Source organism: Triturus cristatus, chromosome 8 (genome assembly GCF_964204655.1).
Source record: "Triturus cristatus chromosome 8, aTriCri1.1, whole genome shotgun sequence".
NCBI classification, from domain to species: Eukaryota; Metazoa; Chordata; class Amphibia; order Caudata; family Salamandridae; genus Triturus; species Triturus cristatus.
Window position 1 is genome coordinate 1,558,897,597 of NC_140591.1, and position 23,406 is coordinate 1,558,921,002.

Below are 23,406 nucleotides of genomic sequence, written 5' to 3' on the forward strand. Positions count from 1 at the left end.
TAGTTTACTTGTGGATTTTTCCACAGCTTTTGACAAGGTGGATAGGCCTCCCCTATGGAGAAAATTATTGAAGTTACATGTTCCGATAAGCTTATTAAGAATAATAGTCGCGCTACATACATCCACATGATGTAAGGTACAGATGGGAGGAGATAAGGGTTTAACTCATGAGATTTCCACTCAAAATGGCCTTGAAAAGGGATGTTTACTTGCTGCCCTCCTCTTTTCGTTATTTCCTAGCAATTTACCGGATTGTTTCCAGGAGGTAAATCATTTTCCACCTCAATTAGCATCACAAAAATCCATCTTTTAATGTACACTGATGATGTGGTTACATTTGATGTAACCCCAATTGGGCTGCAGCACAATATATAGGCTCTTTCGAAGTACACAGAGAATTTCTTTTTAATGATAAATATCTCAAAAACAAAAATAGTACCATTTAGGGGCAGAAAAAAAGCTATACCTTTTACTTGGAAATTGGGAGAAACTCCAGTAGATATATCAACTACTTACATTTATTTAGGGAGAGTTTTCTCCCAGTCTATTGGAGCTGCCTTGCATTTTCAACAGACTGAATGAAAAATAATATTCCATGCTATTGCTATAAAAAAGTTTTATTTAGCCACAGAGAGGTGACATTTTTCAGCCCTCCTAGAAATTTACAGAGCAAAGATGACCCCTATTTTAATGTAACGTTTAGAATATATTCCTATAAATCGATGTGGTCCGTTAACACACTCCAACTAGAATTAGGGGCAGTTAGTGCATACACAAGAGCTATGGCAAACCTTGTCAGGTGGGCTTATAAGATACTGTATGCACCTGAAGGTACATTGAGATCAATTATATGTCAAGAAACTTTTAAGGATGGTCCAGGAATAAATATTTTTAAAGGAAAAATAGAGATTGCTTTGGAGCACTTCAAATACTCCAAGAATCTTTTAAAAAGTTGGTCTCCAGTACTCCTGAAGTTTTTTCTGAATAAATCTACTCCTTGATTGAGCTATGAAATGGATAAACTTTATTGTCAACAGTTATTGCATTATAAGCTCTCACTAGCCAGGGTAGAGTATAAAGAGATCCCAAAATATTTAAGTTTTACATTGGACCATAAGGTTAGGCATTGCATCCTGATGGTAAGAATAAGGACATTACTGCTAAAAGATATAACAAAAAAATGGGCGGTAATTTTGATAAAACTGGCCAATGTGTTTTACATTGGACCATAAGGTTAGGCATTGCATCCTGATGCTAAGAATAAGGACATTACTGCTAAACGATATAACAAAAAAATGGGCTGTAATTTGGATTAAACTGGCCAATGTGATTTGTGTAGTGGAGGAATCAAAGATTTGGTAGATGTCCTATTTGTCTTTCCGGATATTAGCTTTGTAGGTGCACGCTCTCAATTGTTAAAACCAATTTGCATAAAATATAATATTTTTAGAACCATATATTAGCTTGAGATTATGAGAACTCCACCTGATGAATTTGTATGTTACAACGTTTTATTGTTTTAAAGCGTTTCTTCCGCTATTTTAGAGATGTTTAAATTAAGAATAATAATCTCTTTTGCATATAATGTAGTATGTTGAGATATATCATGGTACTGTGGAATTGGAAATCTGTATATAGTATTTCAACATATTGTGATTTCGAAAAAGGTCTATACCAATAAAAAAGTCATTTAATTTCATAATCCCCTGTTCTGATGGCACAAAGCACACTGTATATTTTGCTCTGTATTACACGTTGCTGCTAGTTGAAATTTTGTCAAATTTTTTTTTTAACCTTGGATATCGTTTAAGATTGTCAGGTCTCATGATGGGATGGAATATTTTATTGTGCATGACCAATCTCCTCTTATTTATACACATGTATTCTTGTAAATATTATGTGGACCTCTTTAGAGTTTCTTAATTATAAATGAAATAAACTGTAAAACTATTTTTAAAAATGGGAAGTTTTCCTTTTGTGACCACTTCCAATGTGAAAATTGAGGTCAGTGGCTTAAGGGCAAGTGAAGTCAAGGTACAGTGGTCTTCCTATTATTTTTTTTACAACATCTGTGTCAAGGGAGACAAGTTTTGAAAAAGAAATGTTGACATTTGCAATCATTTGTAAAGTGATTATGCCCAAAGTTTTGTAACATCACGCAGAATTGCAATGTAGGTGGCAACCAGTCGGTGCACAATTACACCAGCTGGTTCACAACCTACTCTATCCTAAATCCGGCTCATAATAATCAAAACACAAAATAATAACAGATTTGGCCTGATTGATGACAAACTTACAAAGTATGAAATTACCATTTGCAAATGTAAATACATCCATTGACAATGCTCACTAGTCGTTGTGAATCTGTAAACATGGGGTCAGGCTGCATTTTGTCACTACAACCTGATAATATTTGTATGAACAAGATCGGACCATGTAAATATCATTCTGCAAGATGCATAAGAGTTGTTTCTCACCTCTGTGGTACTTGTGGTTCCCTAAGGTATTACCAACAAGTACATAAAACACACTGCCATAATTACATTTCTGGCACTTTTGCAATTAATGATGGAACATGCTTTCTATTCTGCTTGTGAAATCCAGAGAACCCTCTCTTAAGACCATCTCTCATCCTCAGCTGATGCATGTAAAGAATCAACATCACCTGTCAGCAGCAATCTTCCTTTTCTGCTCTGGCTGGGGTACTTGGAGGCGCTAAAGATATGAGTGGTGTCACTGGCAGGATTGCCTCCTCCTTAAGGATAGTATTGTGAAAGAATAGCATTGGATTCTACTCTATATTTAAATTTTCCTCTAGGAACTGTAGGTTTTGCAGTTCCTGGCAAATTGTAAATGTGGCTCCTAGTTTTTACTAAAGGACAAAGAGGTTTCATTCTGGCCATATACAGGGCATGCTCACTGTGGGCCCGATTCACAAATTAAACTGAGATGAAAATCTAACTTTACGACTATTGGCATTCACAAAAGGGATGTATGACGTAACAACGCGAGTCATTACAACGCGTGCAGTTACATCGCATTCGTTACAACGACTGCGATGTTACTATGCTATGCCATTACAACGCAAGTCTTTATATCGACTTGCGCTAGATGGCGTGCTAACATTAGAAAAGCGTAATTTACTATTCCAACTCCAGTCCACTTAACAGTAGGGAAGGTGTTGGGATAGTAAACTACACTATTTGTAATGTTAGCACGCCATCTAGCGCAAGTCGATGTAAAGACTTGCGTTGTAATGGCATCGCGTGGTTACATCGCGTTCGTTGTAACGACCGCGATGTAACAGCATCGCGTTGTACTGAATGCGATGTAACCGATGTTTCCCTCACAAAAGGCATTTACAAGTAGTAAAGTTAGAATTTTGTCTCAGTTAAACTTACGTTTTGGTCTTAGGTTTAAATGAGACCTAAACTGAGACAAAAGTCTAACTTTAATACTTTCGGTATTCTACTATCGGTATTCACAAAAGGCATTTTTTTTCCGGTATTCTATTTTCGGTATTCACAAAAGGCATTTATGAGTAGTGAAGTTAGATTTTTGTCTCAGTTTTCTTTGTGAATCGGGCCCTGTGTGTTTAATTACAGCAGAACTTCATAACCAGCATAACACACTATTCAAGACTTAGTGGGTAAAAAATGGAACACAACTCTAAAACATTGAGCAAACAAATAAAAAAAAACAAATTAGAATATAATGATGACTTACCACTAATTCCTAGGGAATACATTAGAAAGAGAAGACAGAGATGTAAGAAATGTAAAACAAGATTTACACTTTGAGGAAACACATAGAATTATTAGGCAATACATTGATACCATAAATGCTCTTACATTTAATTACTCAAAGAAATAGAACATTAGATAGGAAAACAAATCTGATTTTGTCACAAAAATTGTAAAATGATATTATTCAAAAGCAGAAGTGGAAAGCACAAAGAGAGAAGTAATTGAAATGTAAAGATGTGCAGTATACATTTTAGGTTGTCATTTACTGAATGTCAAGTCGCTGCTTGCTGGCTGAGTTAAAGGATGCACTCTTTTAGCAGACACAGAAGTAGCCCGGCTTGGCATATCTAAGGGTCACAACTAGGTGAGCATTTTTTAAAGCAGCTCCCAGCACCCTAGCAGAACTGCTTTGGGGAATGAAAACATTAAAGGTAGAGTTGATATTCCACATTGGTAGAGTGAATGTATCTTCCTTTCGATAATACTAAAGCATTATTTTAGGTATATTAAATGTGTTTTTCAAAATACAGAAGAGGAATTTTATGGTGCTCTCTTGTAATATGTTTCAGAGATAGGATAAAAAAAAAAACTTTATAATCTGAAGTTTGCCCTAAATAGGGCATGCCTTTGATACCATGTATTAGGCATGTACTCACGCCCTACCATAACCTTACATTTATTTGAGGTGGGGGATACCAGTTTTAAGGCTACCCACACGACTTGCAAAATGTAGAACTTCTTAGACACTGTAATATGTCACAGATGTGGCCCTTAACAATTGAGGGATTCTCTTTGCCTCTGGGCTTGCATGATACTATACACACAGGCTCAGAGGCAATCATGCTCTTAGGAGGTGCACTGATGGTGTGCCCCAAAAATCTGGTGCACTGTCAGTTCAACTGCTAAACTGTGTCCCAAGTAGAGGGAAGGAATTGTAATGGACTATTGAAATATCTCCCTTCAGGCAGATGGAATCACTCACTGCACACATCTGAAGTAGGTTCTCTTTTCACTCTTTAATCTGTAGGAGGATTGCTAATGTCACTGTGCAAGATTGAGTGGTTTGAAGACAGGCACTAAATATTTCACTGAATGTGCTTCCTTCAGTGCAGTTCAAGTTTTCTGCTTCCCTAAGGGAAGCAGATTCATCATTATAGGGCACATTACAGGACACATTTTACCTGTTTGCACCTTGCTCACCTGTTTAGAGGTGTGTATGGTGCAAACAGGGATAGATCACTCTATTTGTAATAAGGGCCTAGATGCCCTTCTTCTTTAGCTGTTATTACACACTGTTCCACTTAAACAATAAATCGCAAAAACTATTTTTTTTAGCTTTTCAAGTTATTTATGAGTAGGTCACAAGAAAATATGCATTAAGTAATGAGAAAATGGTGCAAGAATTGCACACATTAGAAGACCAATGGTGGCCTATGGCTATCGAGGAGGAATCATAGCATTATTAACAATTACTTGATTTGAGTTTAATTTAAATTGTATGACTAAACACACATTTCAAATAGTAGGAAAGGCCTGGTATTTCTCTAACTTTTGCATTATACAAATTTGCTTAATTATTCACCTGGTAAGTAGAAAATGTTTCATTAGGAGATATTTCACAGGCATGCAAATGCAGCCTGAATGCAGTTTAAACCTTCCAATTCAACTTGGCAATATACCCTCAGGCTCAGCCTTAAACTCTTCTTTTGTTTCATATGTTACCCCTAGGTTAGGCCGTAGGTAGCACAAATGGAAGGGTGTATTGTAATTAAAAGGTTGGGTATGCACTTTTGAATTCCTTGTTCACTTCTGCAAGGCAAACTTGTTCCATAGGATAGGATTGAGTTGCCTTAATACGTTTCATAAGTGCAAACTTGATTGAGACCCAGTAAGCATGTATTGCTTTGTATCTATGAAATCATAAAGAAAAGTCCTCTTTGAAGGCAAAGTCAAACTTCTAAATACACTTACAACTTTTAGAAAGTTGGCATTTTCCTGCCCTTAGACTTTTGATCCCCGTAGCTTTTGATGGGTCAAATAACCGATAGTAACTAACAGGATTTGTGAATTTTTCACAGTCAGTCTCAAATAGAGCGTTTAGGTGTGCCTGAAGGGGTAATCTCCTGGCTGGATGGGAGAGAGTCGGAGGGGTTGAACTGGGTATTCCTAAACCCTTGGTTGTGGTGCTAAAAGTGCCCAGACTGTCACAATTCAAAACAGGGGACGTAAACATTTTTTGACTAAAAAGGTGTTCTGTATTGTCTGGAGGTTGTGGAGTAGGGACTTTTGATGCCGGCGTAGTGTGTGTTTCCATAGTCCAGTCTGCTGGTGATGAGTGCGTGGGTGACTGTCTTCCTTGACTCAGGGGGGATTCACTTGAAGGTCTTACAGAGGATGTGGAAGGTGTTGAAGCAGCTGGAGGTGACGGCGTTGACCTGTCAGTTCATGGTGAGTGATGAGTCGAGTACGATGCTGAGCTTCTTGGCATGGTCTGAGGGGGTAGGTGGGCTTCTGAGGGTGGTCGGCCACCAGGTGCTGTCCCATACAGAAGGGGTGGTACCGAGGACGAGCACTTCTGTCTTCTCGGCATTAAGCTTCAGGCAGCTGTTGGTCATCCAGACTGCGACATCTTGCATTACTTTCTGGAAGTTGAGTTTGGCAGTTGTGGGGTCACTGGTGAGGGAGAGAATGAGCTGGGTGTCATCGGCTACTGAGATTAAGTTCCTGTCAACACGGATCTCCAACTCCCCTGATCCATGTGGGTGACCCAGTGTGTGTTTTAGTTCTAAAGACAAAAGATTGTAGTCACAATCTACCCTTTGAATTACACAAAAAGCCCTTATTTGAGACCAGAATTCTACATTGACCATAATGTAGTCAATAGTAGTGATTTTCCCCACTCTATTGAATGTAAGGTTACAGAGGGGATCCCCACAAGAGGTTCGAAGTGACAGTTAAAGTCACCCCCGACAATTCTATGTGTTGATGGTGAAAAAAATGAAAGAAGTTCGTCAAGAGCCTCTAACATAGATAGCCCCAGCTCGTGGGGGGTAAGACGCAAATATATGTTAGCAACCATCACCTTCGAGCCATCCATAAATTTAAGGACGATGGAGAGAATATCCGGGGAACGAGAATCTATTACTTTCACGGTACACCCCAGGTGCGTAGATACCCAGATGCACAGTCCCCCCGAAGGTCTTCCTCTAGGTCCCTGTACAGCGGGTAGATGGAATGTTGCAAATCCCACCCTTGTAGGAGCAGTCACCATCCAGGTTTCTTGAAACAAGCACAGATCATACTGATCCACCAACTCACCCCATTCTGGATTGGATAGCTTAGATCTCAGCCCTGCTACATTTCAGGATCCTAATAATGATCTTGGGGGTTCCACCCTATGAGGACTGGGTGAGGTGGAAGAGGGAATGTTGATAAAAGGAGTCCCTGCAGAATTGTCCAGTTCAAATCCATCTCTCGACAAGCTTGTATCTGCACCTGGGCTTAAGGGGATTATTCCCAGACCTACTTCCTTAGCCCCAGAAACCTCCACAGGGCACCCAGCTACATTGGAATTCGTTTGTTAGACCCCAATGAGTAAAATAGTCAATCTACATTATTCAAGGCACTAAATCCGTTGGCTGTGGGTATATTATATTCCCCCTCCAGGCCACCTTGATGAAAATGAGTTGATTCAAGTCCCCCTGATACTATTTCCCGAGAGTAGAAGTACCCCAAAGGAAGTGGAATAATTGCACCCATTTGACAGGGTCCTCCCCAATGAAGGATGTGCTTAACTACTCCAGGATCCCTAAAATTAAGAATCACGCACTCCCCTCCAATATCTTTTAGTTTGGTCCCCAGCCAGGTAACTCTTCTAACAAATAGTATTTCTCCCTGACCCGATCTCATTAGTGGTCTATGTCTATTTAACTACGAAGTGATTTTATTCTTCAGCGCGGTGTATGTTTCGCCTTGTTCGCCCGACAGCGGAGGGACACCGGTTAATACCACCACGTACGGAGAAGCCTCCGGTGGTAGCTGGGGGTAAAATCATGATTGTCGATTTCCATTTTGGAAAAATTCATGTTGGGCTTTTGAGGCGCTGGACCCCCCTCCGGCTGCTGCTTACTGATGGATTTTTGGAATATGGGTGGGTCTAGAGTGGGAAGAGTAACTTTGTCCGGGTGCACCCTGGGACAAGTGTCAGGGCCGGGACCAATGTTGTTAGGGGTGCATCTACACGTGTTCATTGATACCGATCCTTGTGCCTGGACGTCAGATTGAGACCCTTCATTAGGACTAGGGCCCTGAACCACCTGGTCAATGTTACCTGCAGCCAATGTCGCAGAGTTATTCCCAGTGCGTATGGGCAACTGTTCACCCACATGACTCTTATTGTTAATCAATGAGACTACTTTATCAATTCTACTCATCAAGATTTTAAATTGAGATTTGATAAGCTGTTCCATTTGGGCCTGAAAATCGATTAATAAGTGGAGAAAGGGGTGCTTAAAACATCCTGAGAGGTGTCTAGGGCAGATGTATTAGTCTTCGGTAGTTTTTTTTTCGTTTTAAATTTCTTATTTCTGGGGCGGTGCTTAGGTGTCTTTTTAATCGCCTTAGGAGCTGTCTCAATGACCAAATTAGTAGGATAGCTGACATCTTGCACTACCTGTGCGCAAGTGAGCTCAGCAAAGGAGGAGGCTAACAGTGAGTCAGGTGAATTACAAGTGGCTAAAGATATATTCCCAGACGGCAAAAGGGGGGGTATAGCTGGAGTAAGGTAAAGGCGTCTTTCGGTATTCTCAATAGCCGATGCTACCACCCCTATTGTTTTTTGTAACATTTTATCTATAGCAGTTAAACTCGGGACTGGGGGTATTAGGGCTGCTTTTTGTCATGTGAGAGGGCGAGAGGTTGGAGGATTTGTTTTGCCCATGATGCAACACGTACAATGCTTAATCATTTAGGATAGTAGTAACCCAGTACTTCACAATTTGCAAAGGGTAGTGGTCGTTAACAATAGCACCATTTAAAACGCTCTAACAGTGAATCATATGAAATAATCACTTTAAAGCCTAACTTTGACTAAACAACATATAAAAAAGTACCAGAAAACAGTCCAAGTCCAAATGCGGTATATCCCGCTTAGAGGGATGGCCCGGCCCGGCCTCCTTTTGCCCCTGACGGCCACAGACAACCCGCCCTTTGCCCGGACTTAGCCGGGCGCATGCCGCCGCATGCACGTCCCGCACTGCGGGGCACAGGCTCTGCTTTAATGCAGCCCTGGAGCTGCATGGTGACGCTGGTGTCAGGCTCCTGGGCTGGGGCTGCTGGGGAATGAAGTCTTCGTTGGCCGTTTCCCTTACGGCGGGCGAAAAACAGTCTATGGTGCTGGAATTAGAGCAAGGCACAGATGGGCACAATAACCGTGGCACATCAGGGAAAAATTAAGAAGAAAAAAATGGCTGAGAAAGGCTACGGTGGTTTCAGGCAGCCTGGTCCCAGTTGGAGCGGGCTGCAGGCCCAGGAGGGGGCAGCAGCCTCAACCCTCCCAAGGAGGAGGTTGGGGTCTGGAGACAAGAGACGGCACAGCATAGCTGCAGGGAGAGAGTGGACCTAGACCGATGTGATAGAGCTCAACATAAGTTAGAAACTCTGCATTCTTGGAAACAACATGCAGTCTGAATAGAGTTGGCATCAAACTTTACAACATGATTATATGTCCTGGCACAAGTGAAAAAAATGGAGAAACTACAATTTCTTTTTTTTTACTACTTCAAGTTACGAGTGAAGTTCAATTTCCCTCACTCTTCTTCAAAAATTGTTATCCTAATCATTTCACTGATTGTAAAATCATGTGCAAACTATTGAAATTGTTTACTGACTCAAAGAGCAAAAATATAATTTGTGTTCCTTGATGAGCAATTGGGGACAAAAAAATGAAAGATCCTGCTCAAATAATACTAACAGGATAAGAATGCTCTCCTAAGAGAATTAATATGTTTTAAAAACAATGAATCACAATTTAAATCTAACATGTGGAAAATGCAACTTCAAGGAGACAGAATGAACATTTAATATAACAACATTCATTCAAAGATACAAATGTGCTCTTACCTTGATCTGTGCCTAAAGCGGTGATAAATAAATGAGATTAGTTAGCAGCAGTTAGTAAGGACGTCTCACTATGTAAAAATCCTCTCTGTATCAAAGACATATACCCATTCACCGTTGTAGGTTTGCAGAGTTTAGTTAAACATATCAACCAATGTGTTTCATTAGCAAAAAATTGAAATGTAATGCAAAGTGTGGACTAAAAAATGAAGCCTCCAGCAACACAAGTGTAATAATTCAACAATATTATTCATCAAGATTTGGTATTTAGAAAACTAGTACCCAATGGGAGCCTCCTTTCTAGAATACTCTGCCTCACGTATAACAATGTCAGCACTCCAAATGTTACTCTCCAAACAGGTTTGATGTAGACAAATGTACACACTGACTTGATATCCTCTGGACAAGTCATGCTAACAGATGGTTGAAAGGGTAATACAGTTCAAATGATTATGGGTCCACGTACACCTGTGATATGCTGAAAGGCATTTAAACTAAAAAGCAAAACACTAAAATTTACCAGTTATGGTTAGTTCCGGTAACTATAACTTGCGACCTCACCATGCACTTCTTATGACCTTGCATATTAAATCACTCATAACAGATTCTATTATATTATTGATAACATCAATAAGGTATCTGAAATGGCATCAGTGATGACATAATTATGATGGCTAACAACTGCCCCCCACCATGCACAGTGTTGTCATCAATGATGTAACTTCAGATGTTGCAGTGCTGGTATCAACGATGCCATAGAACATGTCAAGAGAGATGTACTATGTAGGTAATTTGCAGTTACTCTGTCTGTCGGCAACATGTTTTTTTGCAAACCGTCTATCTTCAATCTCCTGCTGCACTCCAACTAAGTTTCAGCTAGATAGGTACACTACATGGTACACACATGCTTGATACCCTCTATACACATGAAGGTAACAAATGTTTTGAAAGGTGATATCATTCTAATGATTATTTGGCATGCATAAAGGATTATGAAATGTGTTTAAGTTAAACAACATTAAACTGATCATTATCAAGCAATACATATGGATAAGTGTAGCTAAGGTTGAAAGGTACTATACAACTGTGTTTCACACATCCTAATTACGAATTGTTTTGCAACAACAGTCAACATAAACATTGTCAAAGCCAAAAAGTCTGAATGTCATTCAGAAACAGCATTTGGGCATGCCTGTGGTTGAATGCATTAGTCTTAAAGCCAACTCTATTGGCATTGTTTTGGTCACTTCAATCAATGTGGGTAGTTTTAATGTATAGCCAATCTCTATGGGAAAATATAAATATTTAAGCAATAATATGGTTTGAGTGAGGTATTGAGTTCTGTGAGCATAAAACAGGAGCTTGGTATTTCTATGCATATATTTAATATATGTCTCAGGAATATATATAGGTTTGTATGTCACAGTGTACATAAGAGGACACATGCTTATATCGAAATGATTAATTTAATGAGATACAATATGTTTTTCATATCTTCCAATGTTGTATTACATTGTTTCCGTTTATCCTACTTTTTTAATTGTTGCATTGCCTTGAAGTCAGATCGGTATCTTTGCAAAACATCAATAAAATCTATTTTATTATTCAGTATAGCAGAAATATTAATGAGTGTACCTCAGTCCATTCAGTGAGCCTGATTTAGAAAGTGGATATAGTGTAATGCTCAGTGCATGCATCACACACTCTCTAAAATGTATTGGCTGTTTTAAAGTGTACTTTTCACAAAACACATCAATAGAATCTAAATTGGAAGAATAGAGGAAATTCATTTTGTGAGCAAACACAAACAGAATACAATAGTGCATTTAATTACAACTAAGAGAGAATGTGCAATGCATTTCAATTTACTGGATGGAATATATAATATACATTGGATGCAAAGAGATGCAGCATTTGGAAAGGGTAGATTTTGCCTTCTCCAAATGTGGTGGTTCACTAGTCTGGGTGTGAGAGGGAAAATCTTGTTAAAGTGAATATTTTAGTGTGTATGACAGTATATATGCAAGAAGGAGTGCAGAAATTAACTTCATAATTATACACAACATTCACACAGCATATATGGTCCTCTCCTCTGAGTGCCAAATTCCCTTATTATGCTGAAATTACATGAATCGTTTTTCTAGCTACACATAGTACACTAGAATTTGTCAACTACTGGTCTCTGCTATAGACAGATATGTCACGTTCCTATCAAGGAACACTTAGGGGCAGACTCACAAACAAGAATCACAGATATACAATGACCAAGAAGCCTGTTGGAAATATATGAGTGATGCTGCTTATTGTGCTGGTTCCAGTGCACAAACAGACTGGATTGTTTGGCTGCAGCTGTCATGTGTGCTTGGGAGGTGGTGCATCACATCTGCTTATCTATGAACTGGTTCACATAAACCATGTGAACCTTTTGGTTTTCCGGTTGTATAAAACAGATAAAAGCTGCTAGGCCAGGTCAGGGAGTCCCTGAACAGGAACACTAGCAACTCAAAACATGTTTCAACTGATTTGGGCTCATTAGTCTGGTGTAGCTTGGTTCCAGTGGCACAGCAAGCATGGAAATAAGCTACACATGACTGATATGTGTTGGGGACGTGTGTTCTGATTCATAAAGGACATGATCTGGGAGTTTGCTTACTTGACATCAGTGTTGACCTTCAGAATAAAAAACGAAATTCTGAAAATCACCACTGAGGGCAGAGAACAAGGCTACGTATCCAAAAAAAGTTTGAATAGCTCAGAATGGAAATACCCAACATTCCAGTTTTGTACACCCTGCCAAAAATTCCCAAAAATGCCACCTCTCTTCGGGGTCACCCCATTTTATCTGGTTGTGGCTTGCTTCTATAACCTATTTGGACATTACATTGATGTTTTCATCCGGGATTTTGTCCCCATACAAGAGACTTATGTGAGGGACAGTATGTTCATGATAAACCTTATTGAGAGCATGCCATTCAATACAAAAACTGATTGCATTGTCATTATATACCAATATACCCCAGGAAGAAAGCATTTTGTTAATAGAAAACCTACTGAATACACCATACACCCCTTGGAATGAATTACAAGTTTTAATTGTTTTTAAATAAAGGTTTTTTAATAGGAAATTTTAATAGTATATTTTGTATAATGATGAATGTTTCTTATTTGTACATTTGAACTTTTATGATCTTTTTGAACAAGGATCGAATAAAGTGAATTGACTGACTGAATGATGTGGAGCTCTTCTGAGTTCCATAATCATAAATAAAGTAAACTGTGAAACTGCAAGTGAATTTAGGGTACAGTGGTCCTCCTATTATATTTGTTTTTTAAAACAACATCTGTGTCAAGGGAAACAAGCTTTGAAAAAGAAATGTTGACATGTGCAGATAATATAATCACGGAATGGAAGTCTGCTGTTCCAGACAGACCTCTGTTTATACCTTACAAATTTGCACAGGGTTTTGTGACATCCCTCAGATATGCAATGCAGCTGGCAACCAGTCGGAGCACAATTATACCAGCTGGTTCACACCTACTCTATCTTAAATCAGGCTCATAATTATCAATACACAAAAACAATAACAGATTTGGCCTGATTGATGACATATTTAAAGCTGGTATAGTATCAAATTACCATTTGACAAATGTGAATAAATCCAATTAACAATGCTCACTGCTCGGTGTGCATCTGTAAGCATGCCCAAAAGACAGTGCATTCCTGGGGTCATGCTGCATTTTGTCACTATAACCTGAAGACATGTGTATGACCAAGATTGGACCCTGTGAATATCAATCTGCAAGATGCATAAGAATCGTTTCTAACCTCAGTGGAACTTGTGGTTCTATGAGGCATTACCAACAAGTACATCAATCATTTCTGCCTCTTTTGCTATGAATAATGGAACATGCTTTCTACTCAGCTTGTGAAATCCAGAAAACTTGTGTCTCCATTTTCTTTGTGAATCGGGCCCTTTGTGTTTAATTACAGCAGGACGTTATAACCAGCATAACACACTGCTCAAGACTTAGTGGAGAAAAAAAGTAATGCAACTCTAAAACATTGACCAAACAAATAGGAAAAATATAGAAACCAAAATTAGAATATAATGATGTCCTTACCAGTAATTCCTAGGGAATACATTAGAAAGAGAAGACAGAGATGTAAAAAATGCAGAACAAGATTTACACTTTGAGGAAACACATAGAATTATTAGGCATACATTGATACCATAAATGCTCTTAAATATAATTACTCAAAGAAATAGAACATTATATAGGAAAACACATCTGATTTTGTCACCAACATTGTCAATTGATTTTCTTTAAGCGTAAAAGTAGAAAGCACAAAGAAAGAATTAATTGAAATGTAAAGATGTACAGTATATGTGGGCTAATTAATTCATTCAAAAATAATCTTAAACTATGATATATACATGTTAGGTTGCCATTTACTGAATGTCAAGTCGCTGCTGACTGGCTGAGTTAAAGGATGCACTCTTTTAGCAGACTCAGAAGTAGCTGGCTTGGCATATCTAGGGGTCACAACTAGGTGAGCCTTTTTTAGGCAGCAGCTTTGGGGAATAAAAAAATAAAGGTGCAGTTGATATTCCACATCGACATAGTGAATCTGTCTTCCTTCAGAAAATACTAAAGCAATATTCTAGGTATACTGAACATGTTTTCTAAAATGCAGGGGAGGAATGGTATGCATTTTTCCTCTCTGGTGCTCTCTTGCCATACCTCTCAAAGATGGGATGGAATACAAAACTGCACATGTAACATCTGAAGATGTGCCCTAAATAGGGCATGCCTTTGATCCCATGTATCAGGCATGTACTCATGCACCACCATAACCTTGCATTTAATTGAGGTGGGGGGATAACAGTTTCAAGGCTACCCATATGACTTGCGAAATGCAGTACTTCTCAGCCACGGTAAACTGTCACAGATGTGGCCCTTTACAATTGAGGGACTCTCTTTGCCTCTGGGCTTGCCTGATATTATAGACACAGGCTCAGAAGCAAACATGCTCTCAGGAGGTGCACTAATGGTGTGCCACAAAAATCTGGTAAACTGTGTCCCAAGTGGGGGAAGTAGTTCTAATGGACTATTCAAATATCTCCCTGCAGGCAGGTGGAGTCACTCACTGCACACGTCTGAAGTAGGTTCTCATTCTCCTCTTTAATCTGCAGGAGGGTTGCTATCTTCACAGTCCAAGACTGAGTGGCGTTGAGACACCCACTCGATATTTCACTGGATGTGCTTCCTTCAGTGCAGTTCATGTTTGCAGCCTCCCTAAGGGCAGCAGTTTCATCATTATAGGACACACTTTCCCTGTTTGCACCTTGGGCACCTGTATGAAGGTGTGTATGGTGCAAAGAGGGAAAGAGCACTCTATTTGTAATATGGGCCTAGAAGTCCTTCTTATTTAGCTGTGATGATCCAGGTTATCATACACTGTTCCACTTAGAGAATACATCCAAAAACACTTTTTTTTTTACTTTTCAAATTGGCCATGAGTATGTCACAAGTGAATATGCATTAAGTAATGAGAAAATGGTTCAAGAATTGCACACATTAGATGACCAATGGTGGCCTATGGCTATCAAGCGAAAATAGAGGCATTATCAGCAATTACTTGACTTTAGTTTTATTTAAACTTTATGGCTAAAAACAAACACATTTCACATATAAGAAAGGCCTGGTATTGCTCTAACTTTTGCATTATGCAAGTTTTATTTAATGTTCACCTGGGAAGACTGGTTTAAGTAGAACATAGTTCACTGGGAGATATTTCACTGGCATGCTGTCCATGGTGCTGCATTGGGCCCTGAACCCTGGTTTGTAAACAAGGGAAAAGGGCCCTGTCATCTGCACACTTTCAGGTTCATTTAGTACAACTTTAGCAGTTGCTTTTACACCCACGCCAAAAAGGGTTATAAGTCAGTCATTCCGGTGTCTGTCAGGTCATCGTGCCAGTATCTCCCTAAGAAGGTATGTCCTTGCATAAAAGAGTGATGCAAGAGAACAGCAACGTAAGCCTGAGCATAATTCAGGCTATTATTTCAAAGAATTTCTCATATTCACAGATAATTATGCAAAAGTTCACATCAGTTTCCCAAATGCATTAAATTGTTGGTGGTACCTCATGTCACAAACATGGATGCAAGGATGGAATTAGTTGCTGAGAAGTCTTGCAAGATTGTTGAATTATGCGACAATCATGATTTACCCACTTTGGGACTGAGGCATGAAACCAATGCCTGCTCCTACCTGCCTCCTGAATGCTAACCTACCCAGAACATTTCATGCTTCCTATTTTTTTTAACTTTCAGTCCTGATATGCTCGCACCATGCTGCTTTTTAAGTATTTTTTTGTTAAAATAATAATGTCTATTTTGAAATGTTATAATTTCTGTGTCATCCCTTCTTCCCGGTCTTCATGGCATGAGGTAAAGGAGATGAGTCTCTGTCCTGCCCCCGCCAAGAGGGTGTGATGTGGAGCAACATCTTTCCAGAACAGAAACTTTTGATACTTATGTTTTAGACGCTGCAACACGTCCCTTCATGTTGGCAGCAGGAAGCAGACCCAGCAAGGACCTGGACCTGGACCTGCTGAGTGAGTGCATGGCAGACCCGACACGTCACACTAAATATTTGCATAAGTGTGTTACGATGGATTCAGCAAGGATGTCTGGCAAAAATGGTGTCATGCCACACATGCTCATGGGTGAGGCACTTTTCAAAAGTGCGCCTGAATAATGTGACAGGTGGGACCAAGGTAAGCAGTTTGGTGGAGAAGCAGTTCCGACACATAATACTGGTTGCTACAGAAGACAATGTGGTGATGGGATACACTGATAAGTGTGTATATCACTACATAGACTTACTAGTTCAAGACAAATGTTTACACCTATTAGTTGACTCTGGTGTAAGAATTGCGATGATCACCTCCGAGTTGTTCCTTGATACATGAGCTGACAGACAGCTGCTGCCTTCAGATAGGTCTCCTATATCCTACGAGGGCAGACATATAGAGCTGGAATGATTTATTGAAGATATTATGGAATTCAAAGGTTGCAGAATGCAAGGAAAATTGCATGTGTGTAAAAAGGGGATACAATAATTTAAGATGGTACCATCAGGTTCTGTTTGGATAGGTGCTGGCACTAGAGAACAAGATCTAATGGTAAAACAGGTACAACTTTTGGACTCTATTGAACATGATTTTCCCTATGTTGTTTCATTCAATCTGGGAAAGATAATAGGATTCAAACAAAGGATAAAGGTGAAACATGGTCCTATCCTGATCAAACATAAGATCAGACCAGTACCATCCAATTCAAGGAATGACTTAGAACAGCAGTTGGCCAGTTTACAAAGCAAAGGGGTGATAGAACCCATGGCATTTAGTTTTTGGCTGTCGCTTTTGGTTGTAGCTAGAAGGTGCAATGTAGAAATATGGGTTTGTAAAGATTTAAGAAATGTGAGAAGTTGGCCTTGTATATGCTGTCCACTAATTAAAGTGGGCACCTTACAACCTCCAAACAACCCTTATGGTGATTTAAGAGGTCAAAGATAACCTTAGAAAGCTATCCTAGTGGTACCCCTGGAGAGCAGCCTTCAGGCTTAGTCTTGAAGGAATGTTAAGCAGCTTGTTTTACCTGAATGTAACCTTATAGTATTGGTTAAATGAAAGAAGAACCACACAGTAGTTATAAAAATATGTATTTATTAATATAACACACTCAAAGCTCGATATAGTATCTGCTGCACTCAGATAGTCATAAAGCACACAATACTATAGCACAGAAACAATAGCAAGTAGCACTAATACACAGAGGGCTCCAGGGAGAGACCAAACCATATACTAAAATAGTGATATAAGAACCACAACTTGATTTAAGACAGTGTCTAGAGAATGTAGAATCGCTGGGACCCCAAGGAACCACCCAGGGTGAGTAAGTAGGGATCCCACGAAGGAAGGGCACAGTGTGGGAACACGACCGTGTGCGCCGTCCAATTCTATGGGAGAGTCGCGGTTGCAGTTTTAAAGTTTAAGGACCCTTCTAAGTGGACTTTGAAGAAACCCTGTGGAAGTTAGGTGGTTGGTGAGCCACCCCACCCGTGGACTCTGTATTACCATAGTTACCTAAGCAAGGGAAGCCGGGTGCATAGGTCTGAAGTGGCGTCAGAAACCGCCGTTGATCTCTATAGAGGATTTTGAAGAAGAGCCGCTGCTGGGAAGAAGAAAAAGTGTTTGTCAGTGTCCAAAGGTGGATTCTTGTTGAAGAGTACATAAAAGCAGAGGGGACAGAGTCTTGGTTGCTCAGGAGTGACCAGGGGCGTGGTAGACGGAAGCCCACAGATGTCGGGTGCTGCAGGTGCGTTGAGGGGGTTCTTGATTGTGCAGCCACTAGAACCGGGAGATTTTGAGGACAACCAGGAGTTGGATATGAGCTATCCCACAAAGGATGTCTAGTGCTGAGGGGTCGGTGTCCAGCAGGAGCACCAACAAGCCTTGGCAGCGGCAACCCAGGAAGAAGGTCAAGAAAGGTTACGGTTCAAACCAGGAAGGTCCAGGACAATCACCAAACACAGGGGCCCAAGAAAAACAGTGTTGACCCTCAAGAGGACCCACAGGCCAAAAGCGCTGGAGTCGGAAGTGGGACCTCACCAGTTTTACAAACTTAGCAGCCCGTGGAGCACTCAGTGTGAGGAGGCCAGATTTCTTTGTAGGAAACTGTGCCAGAGGTTGGGGGTACTCATATCCAAGTACACTTGTTTTGCAAACACCAACAAGCATATGCACTTGCAAAAGTACGTGGTGCACAGGGGTACAGTTATTGCAGCCCTCACCAGGGATTCTGACCTCAAACTTGGTAAGAGAGCAGCTCGGACCTCGAGGAACATGGAAACCCACCTCCTGTGTTGCTGGAGCCTTCAGAGTCCATAGGAGCTCAGGAGCATCAGCCGGTCAGTTGAGATGTGGTGCCTGTGGTTACAGGACTCCTTCACTCCAAGGGAGATATCTTCAGTTGTCCTTGAAGCCCCACAGATCCTGCACAGAGCCTGTATTGTGCATGGGCACAGACAATGCTTTGGACGGAGTGTGAGATGGAGTCAGGCCCAATCAAAGACCAGCGAAGTACAGAGTGTCCAGACGGTCAAAGTTTAGTGGTTTCTGGCTCAGAATCTTGTCCACATCAAATATTGGGTTCTACAGCCAGGTAAGCCCTTTTATACCCATCGGAGAGGGTTGGACAGATTCAGGGGACCCTCCCAGGGGAGTGTCTGGACAGTGGGGAGGTTAGTCCCATGTCCTTTGTCCAGTTTTGTGCCAGAGCAGTAGCCAATGGCTCTCAGGACTGGTTTGAACTGGACTATGCACAGGGACACCAAATGTGCCCCTCACGCAGACTTTCGATCGCTGACATGTGCACCGACCCAGGCCTAATACACTAAATCCTGTCTGGAAGGTGGTCGAACCTTTCTGTGTCAGGATGCATATTGCTCTGCCTTCCTCTGCTCAAGCTTGGCTCAGCATCTGGAGGGCAAAAATGTGTCTCTGGTCGGTAGCAACCCTTTCAGGCTGCCTGAGACTAGAAGGCTGGTACTGGGAGCACCAGGGATCTCACAAAGCACATTTGAAATCATAACTCCCACACCGGTTACCGGTGTTGGGGTATGATTCCACAATGTTTCACAACAAACAAGATAGGGCTACTTTCAGCCGTTTTAGAGTTGGTCAACACGTGGTCGTGTAATGCTACTCTATATGTCATAAATGGCTGAACTACTAACAACCCAGGAGAATGGACTCCGTGGGCTGCAGGTGTGTCCTGCTCTTGCAGTGGCACCCTATCACTTAGAACCAAGCACTCTGACTTCAGGATGGTCAAGGCCTGCTATAGGGATAACTATAGATATAGTACACCTATATTTAAGTAAGTGGTGCATGCACCAACTTACACAGGATACAGTGGCAGGCCTGTAGATCCACTTTGCATGGCCTCTCATGGGTGACATAATACATGCTTCAGCCCATGGGAGACCTCTAGGGTACCTGTGCCCTGGGTACATGGGTACCATATACAAGAGACTGACAAGGGTACCCCAGTATCCAATCTGGAGTGTACCTAAGCACATACATAACAGGTTTAAGGAGAAATCAGATAGACGGGGGTCCTTATTAGCAGGATCCCAGTCAGACTAGACAAAAACAGTATAACACGAAGCAAAAAGTGGGGGTAACCATCAGAAGCAGGTCTTACTTTCCTACACATCCCCTCCCAAACGTAAGGAGATTAATCTAACCTTGCTCAGTTGAGTCTTCATTTTCTGAGTGGAAATATCTGGAGAGTCCATCTGCATTGGCATGGTTACTCCCAGGTCCATTTTCCACTGCATGGTCCATCCCCTGTAGTGAAATAGACCACCTCAAAAGTTTGGGGATGTAACCCTTCATCTGTTTTAGCCATATGTAGGGCTTATTGTCTGTCAATGAAGTGAGTGACAAACAGGTATGACCTCAGCTTCTTCAGGGCCCAGACCACAGCAAAGGATTCCCTCTCTATAGCTAGCCAATGTTTCTCTCTGGGGGTCAGCCGTCTGCTGATAAAAGCTATTGGCTGATCCTGACCCTCTGCATTAAGTTGTGATAACACAGCCCCTACCCCCAAGTCAGATGCATCAGTTTGGACAATAAATTGTTTGGAGTAGTCAGGACTTTGCAGAATGGGAGTAGTGCACATGAGCTAACTGTCCAATGAACCTTCTTGAACATTCTTTTTGATGATAGATCATTTAAGGGAGTCACTATAGACCCATATCCTTTAACACATCTCCTGAAATACCCAGTCAGGCCCAAGAAAGCTCTGACCTGAGTGTGAGTAGTTGGAGCAACCCAGTCCATGATGTTCTGGATTTTGCTCTGTAATGGTTGAACCTGGCTTCCACTTACAAGGTGGCTCTGGTACACAAACTTTCTCTGCCCTATCTGGCACATAGTAGCCTTGTTAGTGAGGCCTGCTTTCTGAACATTCTTAAGGTGGATCAGGTGATCCTCCCAGGTGGAGCTTAAGACAGCTATATCGTCAAGATATGCAGTACTATAGGCTTCCAGGCCTATAAGGACTTTGTTCACCTGCCCTTGGAATGTGGCAGGTGCATTCTTCAAACTAAAGGGCATCACAATAAATTGATAATGCCCACTAGGGGTTGAAAATTCAGTTTTTAGTTTGGCATACTCAGCTAGTCGTATTTGCCAATAACCAGCAGTTAGGTCAAATGTACTTTGATATGTGGCTGAGTCCAGAGCATCAATAAGCTCATCTGTACTAGAAATAGGGTGCGCAGCAGTCCTAGTGACTGCATTGAGTCCCCTATAGTCCACACAAAACCTCATCTCTCTTACCACCCTCGGTGTGAGGTTTAGGTACCAGGACTTCTGGGCTAGCGCAAGGGCTATCTGAGGCCTCAATTTCTCCCAATTCCAGCCTCTTTTGGACCACTGTTCTAATGCAATCTCTGACTTGGTCAGGCTGCTTGTAGATGTTACTCTTAACAGGTAGACTCTCACCTGTCTCCTCTTCATGGGTACACCAGGCGGTTTGACTGGGTGTCAGAGAAAACAAATGCCTGTATTGATTGAGAACCCTCCTACAAGCAATCAGCTGTTGACCAGTGAGGCTGTCTGCCAAGACTACACCATCAACTGATCCATCATCAGGGTTCTGTGAGTGGAGTGGGTGACTCTCTTCCTCCTGTCTCCCATCAGTTGCCATGAGCAAGCCTATGTCAACCCTGTCAATTTACTGCTTGAGCCTGTTCACATGTAGCTCTCTGTGGGGGCTTCTGGGATTACCAAGGTCCACCAGGTAGGTGACCTCTCCCTTCTGCTCAAGTATGGTATGGGGTCTACTCGATTTGTTGTGGAGAGCTGCTGGGGCCACAGGCTCCAACACCCAAAACTTATGTCCTGGCTGATACACAGTCAGTACAGCCTTTTGGTCATGGCAGGCTTTTTGCAATTCTTGACTTACCTCAAGGTTTTTACTTGCCTTCTTCATGTAGTCAGCCATCCTGGAACAGGGACCAAGCACATAGTCCACTAAGTCTCGTTTGGAAGGTTTGAGAGGTAACTCCCATCCCTCCTTCTCCACACACAAGGGACACCTAACTGGATGGCCAAACAAAAGTTCAAAAGAGTTGTAGCCAACACTCATTTGTGGGAACTCTCTGTAGGCAAAGAGAAGGCAGTGCAATAGGACATCCCGTTTTCACCTACGCTTTTCTGGTAGGCCCATGCTTTTGTTGAACCTCTCAACTAACCCATTGCATTGTGGGGTATAGGGTGTGGTGAACCCATAGTTCACTCCACCCCCCCTTCCACATTGCAGTGATATAACTTTTTAGAATCTCTGTCCCAATTTGTGGATGGGTTCCTAAGACCCATAGTGGCACAGATGCCATTGTACCTCCAAGACACCAAGCATGTTTTGTCCTTCCTGACCACCATACAATTTAATCCCTAGAAACATAGTTTGGCCTCCTTTGATGTAGAGGCTTTATACACCAATATCCCACAAGAGGATACTCTCAGGACAATTGAACAGCTATTGTCACAACATCCAAAGAGTGACCAGACACCAACATCTTTTGTCATGGAATGGGCAAACTTTGCCATGAATGAGATTTTTTTCTCATTTGAAGACTGTACTGGCAGGTTACTTGTACTTCAATGGGCAGTACCTGTGCTCCCGGAATGGCTAATTTATATGGTTTGAGGAGACCCATATCTATCCAGAAGTGAATCCCTTGCAAGGCACTCTGGTGCTGTGGAAGAGATACATTGATGACATTTTGGTTGTCTGGAAAGGTGATCAGGTCTCATTGGAGGCTTGCTCAGTGTGGCTTAACATCCATCTCAAATTTACTTGTGTATTTATTAACAAAGAACTTCATTTCCTCAACCTCAAACTCTATCCTAAAGAGGGACAGATCTTTACAGAACTATATCAAAAGATGATGGCTCGTAACTCATTATTCGGTTAGAAAAGCTTCCACCCACAAGCTCTTCGTGATAACCTCCCAGTAGAGCAGTTTCTGCACCTAGAGGGGAAATTGCACTGAACTTACAAAGTAATGAGGACATGTCGACAACCTCACCCATAACCTTCTGGCAAGACAATATCCATCACATCTTGTGGTCAGAGCTTGCAAGAGGGCACGTAACAACAATTGGCATGCACCTCTGGAAACCTATCCTAAAAATCTCTCCCCGCGTAGTATGTGTGACTACATACTATCATCTGAGTGAGACCAATAAAAAGGCTGTTACCTCCAACTGCCACATTCTTAATAAGGGCAACAAAGTGTGTGAGAACCCCCTTTTTGCGTTCAAACGAAGTAGGAGCCTGAGTGACATTTTGGTACATACTCGACCATGTCAACACTGTACAATTGACATTCCATGCCCCATCTGGACAGGGGCACCCATACAGGGCCATTTTTCTTGGGGTTTGTGTGTGGTGTTCCA